Source organism: Pleurodeles waltl, chromosome 10 (assembly GCF_031143425.1).
Source record: "Pleurodeles waltl isolate 20211129_DDA chromosome 10, aPleWal1.hap1.20221129, whole genome shotgun sequence".
In the NCBI taxonomy this organism is placed as follows: domain Eukaryota; kingdom Metazoa; phylum Chordata; class Amphibia; order Caudata; family Salamandridae; genus Pleurodeles; species Pleurodeles waltl.
Genome location: NC_090449.1, coordinates 218,925,343 through 218,937,476, shown reverse-complemented (window position 1 = coordinate 218,937,476; position 12,134 = coordinate 218,925,343).

Genomic DNA, 12,134 nt, shown 5'->3' with positions numbered 1-12,134 from the left:
AGTTCTCAGGGATATAAAATTAACGTTTGAATTTTCTACTTAAAACTATGCCAGTGGATTTGTTGCACATCAGATCCTGTCTGTCACATTTCAGCATTCATGTTACTGAAATACAGTCATTATTCAGGATTTTGTCTTGGGGAAAGCGCTGAACCTCATGGCTTGTCTACTGAATTTTATGTGGCAGCCTATGATCTCTTGACTCTGGAACTGGTTGCCATTTATTGGGATGTTCTTCTAAAAGTGGAATCCCAGCATCACTTAGGGATTCAAGACTAAGGGGGTCATTACAACCCTGTGTTTGGAGGAAGCACCGCCAACAGGCTGCTGGGACCGTCTGTTTCCCGTCACTTTGGTCCCGGCAGGAGTAATCCTCCAGGGCAGCGCTGCTTGCAGCGCTGCCCAGGGGATTACGAGTCCTCCACCCGCCAGCCTTTTCATGGCGGTAAGAACCGCCATGAAAAGGCTGGCGGAAAGGGGAGTCGTGGGGCCCCTGGGGGCCCCTGCCACGCCCCGTGCAGCTTTTCACTGTCTGCTGTGCAAACAGTGAAAAGCGGGACGGGTGCAACTGCACCCGTCGCACAGCTGCAACACCGCCAGCTCCATTTGGAGCCGGCTCCTGTGTTGCGGCCGAGATCCCCGCTGGGTTTCCGCCTGCCGGCCCAGCGAGGATCTCATTATGGTCGCGGCGGGAGTGCGGCTGCATTGGCGGCCGCCCGGCGGTCCAACCGTGGCGGGCGGCTGACCCCCATAGTTTATTTCTTAATAAGTTCTATTCTGCTGTGTACATGGATATGTCGAGTCATAGCCAGGAATGTAATTACGCCTAGTTAATACTCACTAACGGAAACATATACACTGTCTGACCGTGATCATGGTTGGGCTGTAACTACCTGGGACAGCTGGTGAAACTGGCAGAGGCACCAAGAGCCCACCCTCTCTGCTTTGAAAACTGGCCTCCCATTGCTCCAGCTTACTGAGGAGATGCCCAGTGGAAAAAATGGCAGTCTGGGCCTGAGCGTGAAATGAATTCTATATAAAAAAGAAAGCAGTGACAAAAGCCCTCAGAAAACTTAAAGTTTTGAATGGCTAGAGTGAAGCATGTGTTGACTATTCATTGGATCAGGGTGGTGAGGCAAGTTGGACCCTTTGGCCGTCAAGTAATGTTCTTTCATTTCTAATAGTTGCTCAGAGGTGCAATGCACAACTTATTTGGGAATGGCTTTGACCCAGCCTATGAATATCCCAAAGGTGGGCATGGCATGTGACTGGTTATGCATCAACTCTGTCAATTTGCCAGAGCTCTGCATGAGATGTAACTGACATTGCTCAGCTCTACTAGCTTGCCATAGGTGCACATTGGCATACCAAGCAATCTGATGTTCTTTAGGTTACTGTGTTGATATATGCCCTCTGAATGCTCGATTAATTCAGGATTAGGATTGGTGCTAAAGCTAAAAAAATAAACCCTATTGGTTCTTTTCTGGCATCTTACTAAAAAAAACAGAATTAAAAAACTAGGGGACAGATTATACTAACTAAGCCTTTTAATGTCACTATGTTCCTGTATTGTGGTATACATGGCAGTGGGTAAGGCATACTATTATTCTAAAAGCAAAAAGCAGTTGCAATTTGCAACCAGCCTTTTTTGACTCAAATGTTATTTTGTGAACCAACTTATGTACTAATAATAATGAGGAATCATTGTGGGTCAATCCGACCCACATAATTAATATTAATTAGTTTGCTTAGAAATTGCAAGTTACATTGATTGGTCAAAATCACAGCTATGGTGTCTGGGAAGGGTAAGCAGACCAATCCTTGTGAATGCTTTAGAAATGTTGTTTTATTTTTAAAGCAACCCAAGTTCCTTGAAGGAAACAGTACTGCTTTTAAAAAAAGCTTTCTTTTTCAGAAATATGAGTGAGAGTTTGCAGTGGTCCCCTGGACCATTGCCTCTTTACCCTGAATGTTGTACCTAAAATCACATAGGGGAAGGGGCCCAATGTGCACTCCTTCCTTTTTGAGAGAAGTAATCAGCCTAACTTTGGAATCTGTAACTTATCAATGGTTTGTGACCGGAATTCTGATAGCAAACCTTTTATACATATGGATAGAAATCACAATTTGGAAGGGACACACACAACAGGCCCCTTCCACATTCAATACCATTTCAAAACCCATTTTACAAGTCAATAAAACTACATTGATTCCTGAAATGGGTTTCGTAAGTGTGCACAATCATTTTTTCGGTTACAAAGTTTAAAGAGTGTTTGAGACCACAAAAAATGTTTGCGTATCTGATTTTTAAAAGCCATCATTAAAGGGAATAAAGTTAGCATAGGAAAGGAGGCTTTCAAGCTTGGTTTAATTGGGGGGGGGGCAACCAAGTCTGTTAGAAGTCTGTTACACAAATGCAAAATGTTTCTACTTTGCTTATGCCAGATAAATTATGTTGACTTCCAATTGTTACCTAATTTTATAAGCGCACTGGTTAGTTAGATGCCAACCATTAACTTCACTAAGACAAGCAATGCCCCAGCAACGCTGGCTCTGGTATTAACTGCCATTCTGACACTTTAATTAGGAAGTATTTATTGCAATGGCTAATGATAATTGTTCCTTTTGTAACGAGGGCCCACCATGATAAAGCTGTTCGGATGCAAATAGAGAGCATCTTCTGACTGGCTATAATATTTATAAACTGAACACCTATAAAGATGATCTTAGTATGATGTAGTTGTTTTTCCTTGTGTTTTTATACCTCGAGAGCTACCGCTAGAGGTTTGATAATGACCCATTTGTATTAACACTGCATTGGCAGCTCTTACCTATTGGATACCTGAGGAATTTCATGGCAGTGCCTGATGTAATTTTGGACTGTATTTATTAAGGACCCACATGGTGACAGAAAATAATTTTAGTTTGATGCACATTGACTGAAAATGGTGGTGATGCATCCGCATTGTTTGTTTAAGAAATGTATCTAGCCTGTGACTGACTTTGGTCCAGGGATTTGGGCTTATCAGAGTCACTTCTCACATGGGACAGAGTGAACAGAGCGCTACAATCCCTTGGTTTTTTAGCTGCACCTGCCTATTGGAGTTCTCCTCCTCCTCCAGTCCTCGGTTCAATATTTGACACCAGAACTCTATTCTGCCCCTATTCTTGTACACTGCCTAAAACGTTTCCCAACTATTCAAAACAAAGAAAAGAGGGAATTCCTCCTCATGAGGATTCATGTCACTGCTGTACCAATAAAAAGGTGACATGCCTTGTAGCCATAGGGCAGTAGCAATAGTCAATATCATCAGTTGCAGCTACAAATAACCAATCACCAATAAAAACCATGAATGACACTTAGGGCCAAATTTATCAATGTTTCGCGTTGCCCTTGCAACATGCAAGGTGACACAAAACCTAGTTTGAGATTTGCCAAACAAGACCACAGGGTGTGGCCCTGGGTGACTCATAAATCTGGTGTAAGGCAAGGCAGTGCACGTCGCTGCTTTTCGATACACTGCATGGTGGGAGCATTCCATGGGACGAGTGTGAGTGGATGTTCTGATGCATTCCCAGATTTATCAACACTGGCAGACGTGGAAATGCATCAGAATTGTACACATTCCCACCCGAGGTTCAACAAGGAGAAATATCTTGATTATGCAGCACACTTAGAAATAGGAAAATGCTTGTGAGGATTGTTTTTGTGCAGGAAGGTGCCTCTTCCTGCACAAAACATTGCTGCCTACACCATGGTGCAAGGGTGCCTGCATTGGCACAAGGTAGCAACATTGTGCATCAGCACAAGGACAGTAATGCGCCATATAATGGTAAAACATTGCCCATTGCTGCACTTTCGCGCATCGCAGTGCAGTCAGGTGTCTTGCTGCATTGAGATGTGTTGCTTGAAATCTTGATAAATTGGCACCTTCGAATCAACAGCTGAGCTCAATATACCGATTTAAAGTCGAGGATTCAGTCTTTGAGTAGATCACAGAGAAAACTGTCTCTGGTAGACCTAAACTCGCATGGAAAAACTTCTGATTATTATCAGTCTTTTGGTTGAATAAAATAACATTGCCCAAAATTGTGAAACATTACTTTGGTGGCTTGGGGTGCGAAAGACCCCAAAGCTACGGAACTGTCAGTCTGAGTTGCTGTACTTGCACAACATTGAAATCATCTCTTATCAATCGCTAAGATGATGATTTTTTCTTAAAAAATAGCTTTATGAATAAAATAGTTCCGAAAATAAATAGAGCATGTAGCCATATTACCCTATGAGTCTTTCTGTAATATAGAAGTCAGGGGCACTGTGTCCTCAATTGTACTTTCTCTGGCTCATTCATGTTCATTTCCGTTTTGGTCTATTTTCTTTCTTTTATAGTAGCTATTTATGAACTCTGGCATTTATGGGTCTGGGATGCCCTGTGAGAACTAATTTAATGGCAGCTTTAGGCCGCCTTTTGCTCATGATAACTGAAAATAGATATTTGGCATATTTGTTCAGAAGTACACTGGTATTTCCTTTGCACAATGTTCAAATAAAGTCTTTGCTGAACAAGTATGAACTGCTTCATTGATGCAGCTCTGACTGCACTTTTTAGAGCTCTAGGTAAACGGTGTTTCTGTTTTTTTATTCTTTCAAAGAGGTTGGGATATATTGTATCAGAAACGCAATAAAATTTAAACAATTTGGCCAACTTGTAGCAAGAACAACGTTTCAATTCACAGAGCATTTATGCCATGTTTCTGGAAGCACGGTTTCAAACATTTGTTTTTAAGTTTGCTTGGCAGAGACCATAGAGAAAATGGATGAGGGTAGCACTCTCCACGTGCCTTTCACACCTTTGAATTTCATCTGGTGAAAGGTTAACTTGACAAATTGATTCCACAAGCAGTTGGCAGAGTAGGGCCCAACCCTTGGCTCTCACCATGTGTTCCAATTATTCACATTAATACTTTGCCCATATTCTGTGCATCTTTTAATATTTTTACCTTTCCGGTTATTTTGTGATCTAGTGGACTTGGTGGGTGGAGCACGTGATCAAGAAACTTGAAAACTGTAAACATTGGAGTACTTTGTATAATCAGTGAAACCCTCTCGCAATGTATGGATTTTTGTCTATTTATTAATCAACGCTTGGCAGAAGAGAAAGCTGTTTACTAGACCGAATGTGTGTTTTAGTCCAAGAGCCTGATCATGAGTTGGTGCTAGTTATCGCATCTGATAAATAATGATATCAAGGGGTACGTTAATTATCGGTGCAATAAATAGTACCTAGTATGAGGAATTGAGGAATAACATGCTGATATTGGTATTAAACATACCAAAATTGGTATGATCCGATAAATGCCATAAGCTTTTCCCAAGCTAAATTTTGGCAGTTTTGATCTGCCGAAATGTAATGAAGGTTGAGCTTTTTAATTCTTCTGATAGTTATTGGATGCTTTAAGTACCTTTAAATTCATAATTCAGACCCATGCGTAACCAGGAATATATGCACAGGTTGGAATTAATCGACCCACTAGTAATGTGGCTTTAAGGCCGATATTCCTGAAGGCCCATATTTATGGGCTTTGCAGTACAGTGCAGCATGTCACCTCTTGCGTTGTCCTGCATCACGGGGAAAGAGTAGAAATGTGCCATATTATCCAGCATGGCGCATTCCTGTCCTTTCCCCCTGCGCTGGTGCCCTTTTGACTGCCTAGCCCCAACACGGGCACCCTTGCACCATGGTGCAAGGGTGCCTGCCTTGCATTTAGAATTGTTTTTGTGCAGGAAGAGTTACCTCCCTGCACAAAAACAACGAAGAGATGTTTTCTCCTCTTTCTATGTGTGCCACAGAATACAGCACACATAGAGGAAAAAAACAAGAATGAAAGATATTTCTCCGTGCTACTCCCCTGCTGAAGAGGCGTATCTTTTTGGAGCAATGCTATAGTGAAATATACTTAGAATTTGTGTACAACTTACTAAGGATCCAGAACAGGATTTAAACAATTTGGTTTTCACAAATGAATTTCCTATATTGGCAAGAAATGTATACTTCCATATTTGTACATAGTATTTTTATTATTAAAGCAATTTGGTCTAAAAAGTGATGCGCCTGTCTGCTGGTGCCAGCATGAGGGGTAAAGACCAAAACCCCTAATTATTTTTTAATCAAGAGAAATGCTGCACTCCCAGTGGTTCCTGTAGGCAAACTTCATTTGTTTCAGCCAGCTTCATTTAATGATACACACCACAACGCTTTTCAACTTTCGTCTTCGTCAGGTGGTGATAATATGCATATACACGTTGTTTGATCTTTGTTTTCCTTTTATCCACAATGAGGCATCCTAGGAATTGTGGTGCTAAATAAAACATCTGTGGGAGGCATTATATGAAATATACATCCAGCATGTTACATTTCGCACTCCAGTTGGTAAGTTTCATTCTGTCTGCATGCTCAATTCCCATATCCTGAACTGCCAGGCCAGGTCCTCCCTTGATAGGAATGCGAGCAATTGAGGACTGCTAAAATTCACCATTTACAGTTTAGTGAGCTAACTATAACTTCATGCATTGCTTATGTCCTCATACATTACATCCCTTCTGACATGTTAAATCACATGATTTATAACATCACTGATGACTTATCAAGTGAGGTTATTGATGGCATCGTCTAATTAGTATGCTGTATACGTTGTGGACTGAAAGTAGTTCAAAAAGCTACACCTGTGCCCAATTTTGCATCAGTAATCAAGTGATACAGAACATTACATTTTGGGCACATAGGCTATCTTGGAACCTATATTTGGTGAACGACACCAACATTTTACTGGCATTCACCCACCAAACAAATACAATGCCTGCTTGCTCTTAAATCTGGTTACCCACTTTTAAACCCCAAACATACAAAGCCTTGGACATTTTCCAGTTATGTTTTCCAGTGCACACAACTCATGCCACAACCGTGCTCAAAACTGCTATTTTGTAATGGTACAGTAGGTTTTTAATTGACAACATGTAGTCTTTGGGACGTGGCCTGGGGGGGGCAATAACATGAAACATGCATGCAGAGGAATGGCTCTGGCCAGGTGCTATCAACAAAGTAATTTCATGATCCCCTGCTTTCATACTATGTTTCCTAGGCTTAAGTGGCCATGGCCCCCGGGCAATCATAAAACAGCTAGTATGTGCCACTGATTGGTGGGCATGGGGGAGGTGGCGTGACTGTATATTTCCTGGAGGTCAAGGTGCACCACCAAATGGCAGTCCGAACAAGTGTGTCAAGATACCTGGGGCCTGCAGAGGTGCAGGTAAACAGCTCCACTGCTCTGTGGCATGACTTGAGAGCCTATGGCAACCAAGAGAAGTGGCAGTCATAGCCCTAGATGGTGGTGCATTGCAGCATTTCTGCAATGCACTTCTGTGTGGCACCCTTGATTAAGCAGCATAATGAAGCTGCAGATCTTTAAACATGTAACAGAACAGCACTTAATTATGTATTTCCAGGACAGTTTGGCCCATATTTAAACTTTTTTTGCGCTACATTTGCGTAATTTTTTTGTGACACAAAAGTGGCGCAAACTTACAAAATACAATTATATCTTGTACATTGGTGCTGCTTTTGTATAAACAAATGACGCAAATGGGGTGCAAAAAAAGTATAAATATGCCCCTTGGTGTGCAGAGAACTCCCTGAAATAGATGAATTTCCTAAAATCCATCAGAAGGTGCAAGATAATGCTAGAGGGCGTCCCCTGGGGGGACTGCTAATGTTGGTATCCACCAAAGTAGCCTCTAGGGTATGGGAAGTTAACACATTTTAAATGGATCCTTGCCTGTGGTATAAAATTGTTAAATGCAAGTAAGGGAAATGAAGGTATCATCATCTTTAATATTTATTTACATGCAAAAAGCCCCCACATTTATAATGGAATTGTTGAAAGATGATGTGGTTAAAACAGGTGTACAGTACCCTCAAAACCTGTTAATTCTAATGGGGGACTTTAATCACAAATTTTTCTCTAAGATTGTGGACCAGAAGAACAAGGTTCTTTTAGAGGTTTTTAATATACAAGATGCATGCTCCCTGGCAAATAAGGTTATGATGTTGCATTGTTAGGCTTTTTAACAGCCAATCGTCTTGTAAGCCTAAACTGTTGTATGCCTGTAGACATCCCTGCAAGATACATCTTCCAGTTTGGCAATCACAGTTGCCTAATAGATTATGGGGGTCATTCCGACCCCTGCGGGACCCGCCAGAAGACCGTACCGCGGTCAAATGACCGCGGCGGTCATTCTGACTTTCCTGCTGGGCCGGCGGGCGACCGCCAGAAGGCCGCCCGCCGGCCCAGCGGGAAAGCCCCTTCAACAATGAAGCCGGCTCCGAATGGAGCCGGCGGAGTTGAAGGGGTGCGACGGGTGCAGTGGCACCCGTCGCGATTTTCAGTGTCTGCTAGGCAGACACTGAAAATCATTATGGGGCCCTGTTAGGGGGCCCCTGCAGTGCCCATGCCAGTGGCATGGGCACTGCAGGGGCCCCCAGGGGCCCCACGACACCCGTTCCCGCCATCCTGTTCTGGCGGTTTTTACCGCCAGGACCAGGATGGCGGGAAGGGGGTCGGAATCCCCATAGCGGTGCTGCGAGCAGCGCCGCCATGGAGGATTCTTTGGGGCAGGGGTGAACCGGCGGGAAACCGCCGGTTGCCCTTTTCTGACCGCGGCTTTAACGCCGCGGTCAGAATTGCCCAAGAAGCACCGCCAGCCTGTTGGCGGTGCTTCCTCCGTCCCCGGCCCTGGCGGTCCATGACCGCCAGGGTCGGAATGAGGCCCTATATGTTTGTGCAAGCTTGGCCATTCAATTTATTTAGGAACTTTGAGGTTTTACAACTGGAGGGCAGTGACCATTTATCCACTAAGCACATCTCTTAGCCTGGATACTGCTCCAAGACGGACCAAGGTTCTTCTCATGAAGGTGGAGTACCCGAAATACCTAAAAACAAGGATTTCCGAAAAGCATCTAAACTTTTTGAAGGCTCTTCAATATAAATACAGGGAACTTCCATCTGAGGAGGTACCTGTTGATTTTCTAACTAGGTATGAGGAAATAACCAAAGAGGTTGTTGCATGCCTAAAAATGGAACTGACGGCCTTTAATAATACTCAAGATAAAACTCTATGGTTCATTTACAAGTCCCTTGCGCCGCCGTAGTGTCATTTTTTTTGTATGCTATGGATGCTCAAACAGTCCCTCACACAGCGGCACATTTGCAAATTGGTGCAATGGGACTTTGTGCCAGTTTGTAAAGCCTTGCACCACATCATACCTGTGCCAGGTATAATGTATGCAAGGTAAGCGTTCCCCCGTAAAAAGGCCCACAGAAGTAGCACAGTGAAATCTACAATATTTCGCTGCGCCATTCTGCATCTTCACAGTGTAATTTTTTTAACGGCTGATCAGGGCATGCATGAAACTGACTCTGTGCTGTTTACAATAGGGCCTCCCTACCATTGCTAGACTAGCGTTAAAATGTTTGATGCTAGTCCAGCAATGCTATGATTTCGCACCACAAATGTGTCAGAATTTCTGACGCAGCTGTGGACACTATGCACCATGGAGTAATGTATGGAAAATACAGCACTACCATGGCGTTGTTAGGGAGGCGCAGGGTGTGCAAGAAAACTGGTGCATTGATCACAATGCACCAGTTTCTTGTAAATGAGGCCCTAAGATTGTAAAGCAGTCCAGGAATAGCTGGTTTGACAAAGAATGCAGACTTTTAAAATGGAAAATAAGGAAGCTTGAAAGACATATTAGGCACTCAAGAAATAAAATGAGTAGGCTTCGCCTTTGTACCCTAAGAAAAGAATATACAAATCTGGTAGCAAGCAAGAAGCAGGTGAATAAAGCGAAATGTTGGGAACTAATGATTGAAACAATAGAGTCAAATAATATAAGGAAATTCTAGAGGTGGGTACAAAGCAGGATAAGAAACTCTCAGAGACTGACAGGCTCGGTGGGAGAGGATGCTTGGATAAAAATCCTGGAGAAGATCTGTAACAAAGACGCTATAAGCAACCAGGTCTCTATGAAATTTCTTGGTAATGAAGAAACAAAGGAGAGGTTTTCCATATCAGCAATTTAAAAAAAAACAATTGAAATGTTAAAACTTGCAATGGCAGTGGGACCAGATAACTTACCAGCAGCAATAATTAAAAAAATATTGACTGGTGGACCATTTTGTATCACCTCATTTTTGAGGAAATCCTCCGGACAGAACAATTCTCGGATAGTTGGAAGGGGGTGATAATTAAACATATATTTAAAAAAGGTGAACATTCCCTCCCAGGAAACTATGGGCAAATAAATCTGCTAGACATAAGTGGTAAAGATTTTGTAAAAATCCTCTTGGAGATGTTAAGGGATTGGACAGAAATAAACACATAAATCCCACAAGAGCAAGGACGTTTTAAGGGGGGTGGGCATTTGATGTTTGGTGACTGTTTTAGCTTATGGGGCATTGCTAAGAATTCAGAAGAGCAGTGTGGAGGGCTGTATTGTTGTTTTGTAGATTTTAGTTCTGCATTTGATTCAGTTGATAGGGCTTTGTTATGAGAGCCATTAAAAAAATACAGAATCCCAAACGATATACTAATAATCCTACAAGAACTCCAAAGGGATAATTGGGCCCAAGTTGAACTTGATCTTGTGGGTTCCCTCTCTAAGAGGATCAATATAAGAAATGGTTTGACTTAGGGCTTTGTTTTGGCCCTAACCTTATTCGCCTTATTTTTGACTGACCTTCGTAATATATTCAGCAATTTCAATAGCTTTAGTCATAAAATGTATAGTACGCATGTTAGTTGCCTTCTAAACACAGACAATTTAGTAATTGTTGATGTGACAGAAATTGGTCTCCAGAGAAAATTAGACGTATTCTCGGACCATTGGAAGAAGAAAACATTAGTAGTCAATATGGATAGGACCAAAGTGCTCATGATAGGGAAGAAGAGGATAAGATCGGTCTGGGCCGTAAATAAAGTCAAAATGGAGTTAATCAGAGATGTGGTTCTCTTATGACTTAGGATGGAAAGATCACCTACCTTCAATAGAAGCTAAGGTACCTTCAACAGTGGGGGGACTGAAGAAATTTGAAAGTGCTATGGGGGTCCCTCCATGTGACTGCTCCTGGCAGTCTATCGGGGCATGATAAGGCCACAGTTTCAGTACAGTGTCAACGTGGTCTGCAAAATATGTTAGGACCTTGAAGAAGAAAGTGCCTAAAAAGGTTGCTATTTCTCCCTCCATCTACAATGGTTCAGGCAGTTAGGCTAGAAACGGGTTTGACAGGATGGACTCACTTAGTATATGCAGAGATAATAAACTTTTGGTTACACATAGGCTGCAAGGAGATTTCTAGAAGGAGGGTACTACAAAGTGAGCTAATCTGGGCATGAGTTGTTAGAGGAAGGATTTATAACAGCTGTAGTAAATTAAAAATAAAAACAGAAGACAGGATTGATCGGGTGGGGATCAACAAGGCAGAGCTCATAAAGTAACAAAACAGGTCTCTAAAGAGCTAGTTCTCATCCACTTAAATAGTAAGAGATCGGTTTCCCACCTGATAAACTTATGGATGGGCGACAAGACCTTTCCCTACCTGGAGAATATCTCTAATGTACAGATTCATCGAAGTCTCCTGAGATTTAGATTTAGGGTAAACCAAATTCTGACATCAGTGGTGCATGGATCTCTGCTAAATGAAGGTAAAATTTGTAAATGGCCTCAATATGAAGGGAGATTTAATACATATGTGGGTGGACTGTCTGTGGTTTGTAGACCAAAGGAAGTCTTTCTTAAAACCTGTTTTGAAAAAATGCAGTGTTAAGGAGAGGGGGCAAGTGATTAAACTATTTGTGTATATGAGATTTTTAGTAACGTGTACTATTGGGTAATTTTTATTGTCTGTGGATACATTTTTACGGTTACATTGATTTTGTATCATGAGGAGAAACTCTTTTTCTTTTGTGAATCTTTTGGATAAGTAGATTATTTATAATTGGATGAATTGTGGTTTTAAATATGTTTTATCATGAGTGTTGCCCAATTTGAACCACTAATTCTTACTGTTATATATAT